The following is a 12,803-nucleotide window of genomic DNA, read 5'->3' on the forward strand; positions in this document are numbered from 1 at the left end:
ACCCTGGACTATGTACTAGCTTGACTAATGTTGAATAAGCAGTTGAATAGGTTGATTGGAAAGCTTCTAAAACAGCCTAGTACATTTGCTTAATATTCTTTATTAGTGTGGAATTAAAACATTGCAAAAACTCCTCTCCTTACCAGGTTGTTAAATATTTGAAACCCTGTTTGATGATAGCTTGTGTGAACACAATTACCTTACTTCATCCCAGTCTGGTACATTTTTTCTGAAGCTGTGGATTTATTTTCAACAAAACTGGCCACAACATAAGTTCACTGTTTTTATTTATTCCTGGAAGATCAAGATTTACATAGATTTTAGGTAGATTTATTGTTTGCTTTGAGAGACAGACTTTTAGTGCAAGATAAATCTCCTCGTAAGTGGATCAGAGCAGGAGATAGATAGCAGTTGTTCTCAAGTACAGCTGAAGCTTGTACAGCCTGAAGTACTTCAACACGCCTTTTCTTTGCAGAGGCAGTTTCAATCTGATTCCTTTCAGTTTCTGTATATCTGCTTCGTCTCTGTATCAATAACAGCTGCATGTTCGTGAAGTATATTCAAGATGATGGTAGCTAAAATCAGGAATTGGCATCAGGAAGATCCAGCAGGGACCTGTCATGTTCTGATTCCTCTGCATCACCAGTGATCTCTGAAGGCTCAGCCAAAAAAAAGACCAAGAAAATGGTATGCTTTAAAAGGAATAAGGAATGGATGTATTAAGTTTAATTAAGCAATATTCAAAACTAATTAGTTGAGGTGGTTAGTAAATCTAACGAAGAATAATGATTCCCCTTTTCTGCTGAAAAAGTAATGACTGTCTGGGCTCTGTATAATGCCCAAGCTATCCCTTAAAACAGTGGTCAGTAAGGCTAGAAGATGACCTACTCTTTGTACAGATTTAGCACTGTTTGCTATAAAATGTGTGAATGGAAATTTGGCATTCTTGCAAGTGGAAAGTGAATCCAAGCTGTGTATGGCAAGACATATAGCTGTGTTCCTCCTGTTTTATTTCCAATCCTTGTACTTCAGTGACCATCTTTCTTTCTATTGCTGGGTTGTTCTAAAATGGTTTGTGGAAAAGCAGCTATCTACACTATGCATAACTGTAATATTTTAATTTGATTGTTTGTTATATGAACCCTCTGACATTTCTATGGCTTGAGGAGCTGGAGAATCCCTGAAAATAAATTATTTATCCATCAATAGCAGGAAAGTTTGAAAACAAGGGAGCGTGCTTTGTTAATTTTACAAAGTCCTTTCTAAGCACCGTAAAAATGCTTCATGAGATAAGTGATATGCCCTAAGTTTTCTAAAATCACTTGACAAGATTCCTTGCTGGAGATTATGAGCTGTGGTAAAATAGTGTTGAGTGAAAGATGAAATAGGATATTGGCCAGTTTCCAGGAACCAAGAAACAGCCATAGATGGATCTTTTCTTAATGGAAGGGAGCTAAGGTTGGAGTAATCCAGCAGCCTGTTTCTGTCAGAAGGGAGATTTTATTATACTGCTGGGCTTCTTCATGTCTCGGGGTGAAAGACAGTTGAAGAGTGGTAACAGCACAGACAGGAGAGACAAATGCTGTCCTACATCCTGAAAAAATTGTACCATGTTTTCTGGGAAAATAAACATATCCTCTGTATTTTAAAGAATCAGAAGTAGAAATGGTAGGTGAGTTGTTGTTTGAGGTTTTTTTCTGAAAATGTAATCTCTTTTGGATTGTTGTATTTTAGGGGTAAAACCTCTACATTTGTTCTTACAGTTACAAGGCAAGGGATTTTGGGCCCTGATTACCTGAGTAGATATTTATGTCTGCTGGAATCTGGTATATCTCCATGCAATGTTTGTGCAGCTTTTTTACTGTTTGTATTCCCTGAAGAATTTCTAGGTAGGGTACCTTTTCTGCCTGATTCGGTTCAGTTGATGATATTAACAGCTATTTTCTAGGCTCAAACCATGTGAAGTGCAACCCATCACTGCTTTAAACACCTTTAATTTTACATGCAAAACTAGAACCCAAAGTATTGGGAAGAATATTGTGGTGGTTTTCAGGTTTTTTTCTAGTATATTTTATTTTATTATATATTATTATTTAGAAGCCATGTATTAATTTCTTTTGGCAGATTTTGAATATGGATAAAGTAGGTGACAATATTGTCCCTAATAAGCATTGGTTTAAAAATAAATGAAGGAGTTAAGAAAGTGCTTGGGGAGAAACATTTCACAAATGAGGTTAATTAAGACATATGTCAGTAAGCAGCATTCAGGTTATGAAAAAAACCCAGCAGAATGAAAAGGGCTGTGGTAAAAGGGCACAGTTAAAATAAACTGAAGAGTAGCAATGCTAGCAAGTGTGTGGAGTTTCTCTGCTTTTAAAATGTCTTCCTGACTGTGGCAGCATTACAAGCTCAAGTGAAATTAATTTTTAAACAGCTTCTGGTAGCAATTCCACTGCTATCAGAAGGCTAATGCTTCAGGACTGTAATAGGACATCGCTTCATATCTGGGACATGACTTAAATATATCCTTCCCCAGCATTGTTTGCATTTTCTTTCTGTTTTGCAATTTTTTGGTCAACAAAATTCAACCAGAATCTTTCCTGTACCTCTGTGTAGTCTCTACAGATCTGCCCATTCTAGCAAGTGGAACAGAATCCTGCATTCAGTGCTGTTCCTAAAGGCTGCTAGGTTAGGTTTAGCCATTGTTTCACAGATTTAGGCAGTCTTTCACGTGCTGCTCCTACCCACAGTGTTCATCTGTGGCCATCTGGAGGCACAGCCCCTGCGGTTCCTCATCTGGGATTTTGCTGGAGCTCATAAATGCGTAGCTATACTCAAGGGTGCTACCTCTCCTGCCATTACTCTTTTCTTTGGGAATATGAGCTAGTGACTGTGGATAGTGTGACTTCCCTGACTGCAGACAGCCTGCAGTTAGCCTAAATTAGGTGTCTGAGGTTTCCTGCCTTTATTTCGAAATTGCCTGGTCCCAGCAGCATTAAGCTTTGCAAATAGTAAAGCACTATTAAATGGGATTAAATCCCATTAAACTGAAACCCCATGTACTTGCATCTAGTGTTTTTTCCCCTCTAAAGGTCAAGATATGCTATGCAAAGTATGTTTCATACATTATGGTGTGAACTATTCAGAAGAGGGTAGCTGTTAGAAAAAGGTTCTGACTGTGCTGTCAGGTTCTTTAAAGAACTCGAAGTTCAAACTAGGTTTGGAGAACATGGGAAATTTTCCTCAGCTGTTTTTTACAGCTAATTACTCATGTAGGAAGAAGTTGATCATCAGAATCATGAGGCTTACATCAGTGTTGTTCTTTGGCTGTGAGCCACAGTTGTATAAGATTTTGCAAAGGCAAGAGGAGTGAGATTTAGAGGATGATAGATGAATGCAGTAGTACACCAATGTTGCTGGAGAGTTTACAGGCTGTTGCTGCAGTATTGAGAGCTCGTGCCATTGAACTTTGACATTTCAGCCCTGGAATGGCTGATGAAGAATGGGCTGTTACAGAGCTAATCAAGTAATGGTTGAAACCCCTGTCTTCCTGATACATTGTACTCAGATGTTACTGTCTTTTAAAGCTGTTGTTTAATTTCAGACATTGATATTTATTATAGAGGAACTTAAATCAAGATCAGCTGTCTGAACATTTGAGTTCTTCAAATTCTCAGGAGACATTGCAGCTCAGGACAGTTTCTAATCCTTACATTTATTTGCACTAACCTCTTGAGTCTATTTTTTCTCTTAGGCGTGAAGTGATTTTTATAAACATGAATCCATTAACTCTAAATTACCACTGTACTAAATCAGATTCCATGTCTCTCTGATAAATTGTGGCTTTACTCAGAGGAGCAACACAAATCTAATTTTGTCTCTAGTACATAAATGTACCTTCCTGTTGCCTAATTTAATAATCTTTATCCATACTCAAGTTTGCATAACAAAATGTCCATAAAAAAAAAAAATTTTGTTCGGCTAGATTTTTACAACATGGACAAATCTATGCGATACAATATTAAAATTACTGGGACCGGAATAGGTTATAACAGAAGATGTTGGAATGTGCTTTAGGCTGTGCAAACAGCTACAGACATGGGAATGGTTCAAGAAGGCCTTTTCAGTCAGGGAAATATTTACAATTAAGTATATTATTTGGTATACACATGATTCTGTGCATAAAAATATATATATATATATATATGTATAAGTATATATATAAGATGTAATTTAGTCCCAGCAGTGGATTTTTGTTGGCTGAATTTTTCTAGTTGCTCCTTGAGCTTATTTCTAGCTTTTAGCACCTGTAGCATTTTGTGGCATGTTGCACATACTAACTGCACAGTATGAGGGAGCACCTCCTTTGCCTTGTTTTGGATCAGTAATCTGCAAATTTACTTCTTGCTCTCTTTTCTTCAGTTTCTTTTGTATGGAGAAGTTACAGGCTCTGCTTGTGCTTGTTCCTGGGAAAAAAAATAAATAAGAAAGGAGAACAGGCAGTATAAGTCATCAGCTCTCCCTCCAAGTGCTACTTAGAACATGCCTATGTGTGGTCAAAATCGAAGAAGACATGGCAGAAGGAAAATGCACACTATAGAAGTGTGATGTTGTGTTGCCAGATAGTTTTAAATACATTGTTCTGTCAGGGTGTTGGCATATGTTCTCTAGACAGAGGGGGTGTGGGGGGTGTGTGTGTGTGTACAAATGCGTCTTTGATCTTTATCAGCTCTCAACCAATCTCTGGGATCCTCCATAGCTGTTCAGTAGTGGCCTTAGGATGACTCAGAAGTGTGAGCAAGAGAGATGTGCATGAGCAGTCCTTGGGGCAGGGGATCAGAGCAGGGTACCAACTGCAAGCATCCCATTTGTGAACTTTAGACAGTGAACAGACCGTAGAGCATTAAATGGTGAGAAAATAACCTGGCCCCTCTGGACCCATAGGTTTCAACCTGTTTTCTGTTTAGGATTCACTAAAACTAGAGATGTAGTTGCTTTCAGGGTTGCATTTTCCAGTTTTGTCAGCTGAAGGACCACTATTACTGATTTAAATATGAATAATATGCCTATGTTCTTTCATATTATGTGGTTGTGAAATGGGCAGGCACAACCCAGAGCTCGATAGAGAAAATCCACATGAAATTGCATTGTCTATTCTGTTTTTACCCTGTCTTCTAGATCATGTATCATCCTCAAAGACAGATCACTTGATGAGTGACACAAAATGCTAGTTTTAAAAAATCCCCTTTATTTTGCATCATAGCCTATTGTTTTGAGTAACAGCTCACAGTATGGTGGTTCAACAAAGGGAGAGCACAAGGAAAATACAAATTTGTGTCTAAGCAACTCCTGTAGACAGTAGTCTTTGTGAAACAGACTGGTATTAGAGTCAAATATCCTTCTCTCCTCACTCCCTTCCACTGATTTCTGTCCTCACATTGCCTCCTACCAGGGGCCAGCACAAGGGTTTGCATCTCTATGATAACCTGGGTTAAAGAGCTGGACTTAGAATAAGCATTTTTCTGGGAGTGTGGGGGAAGAGGAATTTGCTTATTTCAGAAATGTTAATTTTCATTTAGATAGCTCCTTGCTTGGGATCAACCTGGAGATATCCCAGCATGTATGTTAGGATACTGAATGACATGGTACAAAAGAGGCAATGAGCAACCGAAGCAGAGCAGAGGGCTGGGATTGTTTCTGCAAGAATGCACATGAAACAGCATCCTGACCTAATTTATGAAGCAGTAGCAAAACTCTTGCACTGTATAAATTATGAAAGTGCAGTAATTAATCTGTCTAGTTGAATAGAAATTAAGCTTTATCCTTTGGAAAATAAAAAAAAAGAAATTTAATTTGTACCTCTATCTCTATGGAATCAACATTTTGTGTAACAAGATTTGCAGAAATAAAACATTGAACCTTGTCTTTAGTTTATTGTTTAAAAGCCAGTTTCTTTTCAAGAATCTCAGTTTCCAACAGGGGAGGACCAACATCAAGTTGCTTGTATCTAATAGAGATTTGCTTTGTTTGTATCCAGTTTTAGCATTGGTACAAGTATCCACGTGCTATTTAAAGTGCTTTTATTTATTACCAGCGGGACACAGCACTGAAGCACGTGCTACACGGTAGCATAACATTCCATGAGCTATAAGAGAAGTGGGTTTCACTTTTGTTTGACTTTCTTGTCACTTTGAACTCTGAGAAAGTAACAAGGGCTGTGGTGTGAAGTCTTCTACTTCACTGCTAATGTAATAATGTTCTGTTTACAGAGGCATGTTTGTCATAGACAGGCAGCTGTGTTTGTGTTACAGCCACTGTATCGATTGTGATCCTTCTAGCTGAACAAAGTTTCAGCTTCATTTTACAAAACATGACCTGTTAGCTTTGGTGATTTAGTCTACAAATCATCAAGAGTAGTCTTATGGTAGTAATAATGATAAGAGAGTTATGGAAATTTCAGCAGTGAATCTAATATGAACTGGATGTACTTTTTCAGGGGGCACCTATCTAGGTAAACAAATGGTTCCCTAACTGCCATCTCAGATAAAGTCAGGTCTGGAAGTTTTAAATTGCTAACTGCAGTGGCTTATTAAGACAGAAATGCCAGTGATACTTACTAGAGAGGAGAAGCTTGCTTCGGGCAAGCAGGCACCTAGCAGTTGTTGTCTACAGTAGTCTTCCTGATAGTCATCTCACAGCCAGGTGAGCAATGAAAGCCATAACTCACCCGAGGTGGTGGGCACAGCAGACTGCTGGCAGGCAGCTGCACTGTACAGTATGAGTAGCTCTGCAAAAGGCAGGGCTTGAAATGGACAGAAAGGACTTGACCAGAAAACTGAGTTTCTGAAAGGGGAAGTAGTTCCAGGGCTAACAGAAGGAACCTCCTCAAGGACCATCAGCTGCGGTGACAAAGTAAGGCATTGCCAGGTAACTGGGGAGTGAACAAGGCACAAGACATTAAATTTTACAGAACATGCAAGCTTAGATAGACCTATATAAATTGTTTCAGCCCCAACAACAATGACATATAGAAACCTTCAGAACTGAAGAAGTATTTACTTCATCTCAAAATGACTATGCCTAAGACTGTAGGAATATGGAATTTAACATATCCCTTCACATATGCAAGTGGAATACCTCTATAAACACCTGACAGAGGAGACTGTGATGTATTTTAGGTATTCATATAAAACCCACAAATTAGCAAAGTAGCCGGCTGATAAAACTATGCTAAAGTCATATGTTGTATTTCATGTCTTCTAGTTTTCCTTTTTCTCCCCAGTCTAGGAGATAAAATACTAGCTTTAATTTGAATTGTTGAGAGTCTTTGATCTGTATTTTACTGTTCTTGAACAAGTGAACTTTGGATGGTCTGTCTCCAGAGGGGCAGAGGATGCAACTAGGTTGTACAGTAGGCTGGAAGTCATGTAAGGAATGTGGAACCATATAATTTTTTTTATTAGATGCTGAGTATAGAGGAGAAAAGTGGTGTTATCAAGTGCCAGGCTTAGTAAGGTGTTCCCTCGGGTGGGCACACACCACTATTCTTCTCTGCCTTCTGCAAGAAGCAGTCCAGAAAAAAAAAGTCTCCTATATTTAAACAGCCTTGGAGTAGCACATTGATCAAATAAGCTGTGAAAATAGGCAGTTAAACTTGAATTAAAGTGTGTTTTAAAGGGTGAATTCACTCAGCATTATTTTACAGTTGAGAAAAATGTTTGAGCTGGTATTACAAAGAAAGGAACTAGTTTTGCAGACATCGCTAGACACCATTCTGAGCAAGATCAACTACTGGAAAATAGGAATTCAGTTTTTCAGTAATGACACTAAAATTAGGCTTCAAAGATTACATTTAAAGTTTATCGTCAAATGTTTTCAACAGCCAACATGACATTATGCATGTGCTCAGGTACAACCCAATCTTCAGAACTACAAAATCCACATCCATAGTAGTCTTTTAAAGCTTAAAATGATAGTAATACTCAAAGAAAAGGATGATCTCTTTTGACACTGCATACTGAGCAGTCCCAATCCATTTCTTCATGTCATCTGCCTTGCTTTACTATCCTATGCTGACCTTGAGATTGGCTCAGTTGGTCAGAGCATGGCATAGTAACACCAAAGTTGTGGGTTTGTTCCCCATATGGGCCGTTCACTTCAGAGCTGGACTCAGTGATCCTTGTGGATTCCAACTCAGAATATTCTGTGAGTCTGTTTGCTTTGTTTTGCAATTGTGATGTATAAAAGCCTCTGGGCTGGTAAAGCACTATTTTCTCTCTTTTTCACTCTTAGGAAAGAATTTAAATCTCATGCCCCTCTTTAAAAGCTTCAAGCAATCTGAGCGCTATAACCTTTTATGTGTTGTTCCTGATAAATCTGCAAGCAGACTTGGTTACAGTTTTTCAGGTTACTTTTTCTCCTAGGCCTTTTTTATTCAGACACTGTTTTCCTAATCATTTCCCTAAATACTTCTATTTACTTGTCATTCCCATTTCAGTGGTTGGAAGCCGCTTCATCAGTAATAAGACACTGGTTTTATTACTCAACTAAGTGTAAAATTTAGGGTGAATGAATGACAAATAAAATAAGGAGCCTGGGAACTGGTTGTTTGCCTTATGTCAGGTGCTTTCTCTCCATCATCCATTAGATAGTCACTAAACTACTTTTCAGGAGAGAGAGAAAAATTTTTTGTTATTTCCTGAAGAAAATGTGTGTCAGACCATTACCCTTCCAGGTTCACAAACTGTGATTGATGAAATACTCTCTAAAACATAATTAGTTTTAACTGCTTCTGTACAAAAGCATTTGCACAACATAATCAATCAGCTTGGAGAAAACATTTCTCAGCAGTCTGTAAACAAAAAGGCTTTGACAGTCCAGGTCTCAGAAGGACCTTCAGGTCAGTTAGAAAAGGCAAATCAGTTTTCACCAAAATTTCAAATAAAAGTCTTAAAGATGATATATTTCATACTTTGTGTTAGATGTACATCTTCTGATAAAAACCCCATGAGTAAAAATACTCTTACCTTTCATCTGCTACAAAGTTAAACACTTGAGGGGTTTTCTTCTAAGACAGGCATTGTCACTGATTATTTGTAAGTTTTATTGTACATGTCCACAAATGGTCTTGGCGTATTTACAGTGTGCTTCAGCCCCAGCCCACTTAAAGTTCACCACCAGCTTCTAAAGGTTATGGAGGAACCATGGATCCTCATGCCAGAGGATGGAAAACCCAAGTTTCTTCAGATACTTGTTTCAAGATGTCCACTGTCTTTACATTTAGAATTACAATCTAGTCTTCCGTTCTACAGCCTGTCACTTTCTGTCCCTTAGCGTGGAATCAGAGATTCAAATCACATATCTGTCTAAGCTCCCATCCTATCTCTAGTTAGATTGAGTATGTATAATTTAATTTTATATATGCTGCTATTATTTTATATATATATCTCGATATATAATTTTATAAAACAGATGTTTTGCAGATTATATATCATGTTATATGCTACATGTATATATTTTTATATAGAAGTGTAATAAAGAACATTGGAAGAACGGAACATCCAAATCCAAATAATTAGTTTCAAGCTAATTTATTTTTGAGTGTTTGGTGCTGATAATCTTGTTTGGTATTACTTCCTATCTGATCTCCTAGCTAATTGCTAATTATTGACAGTTTACCAATAGTGTATGAGAAAATTTGAAAATTATTAATTTAGTTTAGCTTTTTTATTCTGTTTGTAAAAACAGGGCCATGGCCTTTCAAGTTGTCTGGAAGCTTCCCCCCAGAGTTGGTTCAGAAGTGATTACTCATGGTTTCAACATTGTTTCAGCTGTGTCCCTGACTTTGAGCAAGCAGTGGATGCTATTGTCGCACTTAGGGATCGGACAATTTTCAAAATTCTTGAACTTCAAAAGATTGAGGAGTTTGTGATTAAACCAGTGAGGCAACATAACTTTCTCCCTTTAGTTTGCTCTGAGAGCATTTATCTCTATGACTTTTTTATTTAGGATGCTGCCTTCTTTTTTCCTTGCTGTGTTTCCAGCCTGTAAATTTGCATTGCTGGCAGCACACATGAGTACACATTTATTTTCTTTTCATGAGAAAAACAGGCTTTATATCTGGTTCTGAATAAATATAAGCAAATGAGGAACTTCAGTATAGTCTCTTACTAAAGCATGGTCCTGAAGATAGAAGCAAAGTTGGAATTTTTGAGTTTATATGTTCTAATTTCTTGAGATGTTGTATAGTCTTCTTCTAAAGGTTAAAAACTTTTGAAGGAAAGCCAAACCTCAAGTTTAAATGCATTAACAGGTTACTCTTATATGGTAAGTTTAAAGTATAATAAGCTCTTTTAAGTGAGTAAAAGAAGATGGAGTCCTGTCACTATATAAGCTTGTTCAACTTCTAGCAGATACTGTAGACTCTCCTACAAAACTTTTTACTTTGGATTATAATGCTGTGGATACTCACAGTTGTTTCCCATGCCCAAACTTTCCCAGCTCCACAACTCTTTGTAATGACAGTTCGTATCCTTAAAGGGAGTTGAGGCTCAAAATCAGATCTTTCAGCACAGTTTTTTCAGTTCATAAATCTGAGACTCATTGTCTGATGCCTGATTAAGGAAAGTCAGCAAAGACAGAATTCTGGCTCACAGGAGAATCTGTAGTGCCTAAACGATTTCTTGGATGTAAATGCACCAGAGAGATAGGCAGAGATGTATTGCACTAGGAAAGGTGTCTAATCATTTTGCTGCAAACACTGACAAAAGGGATTACTGTAATTTAAGTTTAGGACACTGTACTCAAGCAGGGTTTTGTTCTGTGGCAGATTTAACTGCATGGATGTAGCAGGAAATGAGAGGGGCTTAATTTCACTCAGCAGGATGAAGGTTGAGGGGGGATAAGATTGCCATGTGTTTGTGTGTTGCAGGTAGCCACTGTTGGGGAAAGTGCTACTTAGTTTTAGTTAAATTGATCTAAATTGGTGATTTTTAAATTTAGGCTGAAAATTATATTAATGTTTCTGACTACTAGAACAGTCAAATTCAAGATTAGTCTTTCAGTGTGATTAGTGACAGGAATAAAATTTCAGCAAGACAGCAATTTCCTTCAAGTCTGATATTTTAATGGGAGTTGTTTGAGGTGATATCTCTACTTGTAAGAGACTTTACTCCATCATCCTTCTGTGGTATATATTCCTGTTAAATTCTATGCATTAAAGGAGGCCTCTCACCTAATCTGCTGGGATTCTCTTTGAAACAATGTAAAAAGATAGGTTCTTCATTTATAAAGTAGGTAGGAGAAATGTCTCTCCTTTATCTACATAGAAAACAAAAATGACTAATTTATACTAGAATTCTACTGATCCTAGGGTGGAAGTGAGATGAGTGGAGTACCATCCTATATAACTGACAAAATCAATCTTACTATGTTTAAAGTGGAAATTACAGTGGAGACTCTGTGACCTCCGCTCCTCTCTTGCATTTAAGTCTAATTTTGTAGAACTCCCTCCTGTAATATGATATCCAGATTGATGACAATTTTCCAGGCTTGGTCATACTGGTTCTTCAGTACTAAGTAGTAATGAGTATAGTCCTTTAGAATGCAGTTGCCCAAAGTGCATTGTTAGTGTCTTGCAACCAACAGTTACAGTCTGAGAAGGATGAGGTTTCAAGTGGCTTTAAGTTTTATGCAGACTGGAAGGACCTTGGTGAATGTGAAATAAATGTAAGAACATCAGAACATAACAGGATTGAACATACTCTTCTGGATCATCAAAATCCTCTCCCTGTGCTTGGAGGCAAGCGTCTTACACTTTTCTAAACAAACTCCTGAAGTAATGTTTACTGTCTCTATCTAATTAAACAGAAATAATAAAACAGAAAATTCAGCTTTCTTTGTTGCAGTTAAACATATTTATAGCCTTGTGCTGCAAGAACCAGTTTTAATTACAGATCCTTAAATTTAATTAACTGTAGTTGCAAAATGGACAAACCAGGAGGTTCATTTCATACATATGAAATACATTGGTGCTGGGAAAATGGGTTACGCTGAGATTCTAGAGGTCTGCATCAGACATGTGCTACAGTCCAGCAAACAATGAAAAAGATCTTCTATTTCATTCTGTAATAGGTTCTAATTCAGATGATGAGCTGCTGTGTAAGGAATGTATGTATTTAATATCCCATTTAAGCAATGATTTTCTTCTAAATGCAGGCAAGGAAAGAGGAAGTGGGGCCAGACAAAGAAGCTAATTCTAAGTATTCTTCACTAGCAATGATTACCCTTTGCTTTGATAAACCATAATGAATGTATTGCTAGAAATAAACATAATCTCTTCCCATTATTTGAAAAATGAACTGCAGTTTTTGGCTGTGTGCTGGGTCAGTTCATCACCACAGACTGATTATGCTGGTGGACCCAGTGACAAAGGACCCAGGGAAGGCTGAAGTACTCAGTGCTTCCTTTGCCTCAGTTTTAAGCAGTAAGGTCTGTGCCCATAAGCATTACATTGGGTCAGTTAATCACCCCAGACTGCTGAACTGAAGTTGATGCATCTCAGGAAATAATGATCCTTGTTCAAGGATCAAACACTAGCAAAATAATTTTATACTGGGTTTGTTTTGCAGGGCACATAAAGATTCGTATTTTATACCAATGATGTTGTTATTGTCAATTAGTTTAACTGAGATTTGAAACTACATGGAACACGCCTTTATTATTTGGAAAAAGTTTAAAAAAGATGTTACGATTTTTTATGAGTTGAATTTATTATCTGTTTATCATCTGTTCAGAGGAAGTTC

The sequence above is a fragment of the Corvus brachyrhynchos genome, unplaced genomic scaffold (assembly GCF_000691975.1).
Source record: "Corvus brachyrhynchos isolate BGI_N302 unplaced genomic scaffold, ASM69197v1 scaffold832, whole genome shotgun sequence".
NCBI classification, from domain to species: domain Eukaryota; kingdom Metazoa; phylum Chordata; class Aves; order Passeriformes; family Corvidae; genus Corvus; species Corvus brachyrhynchos.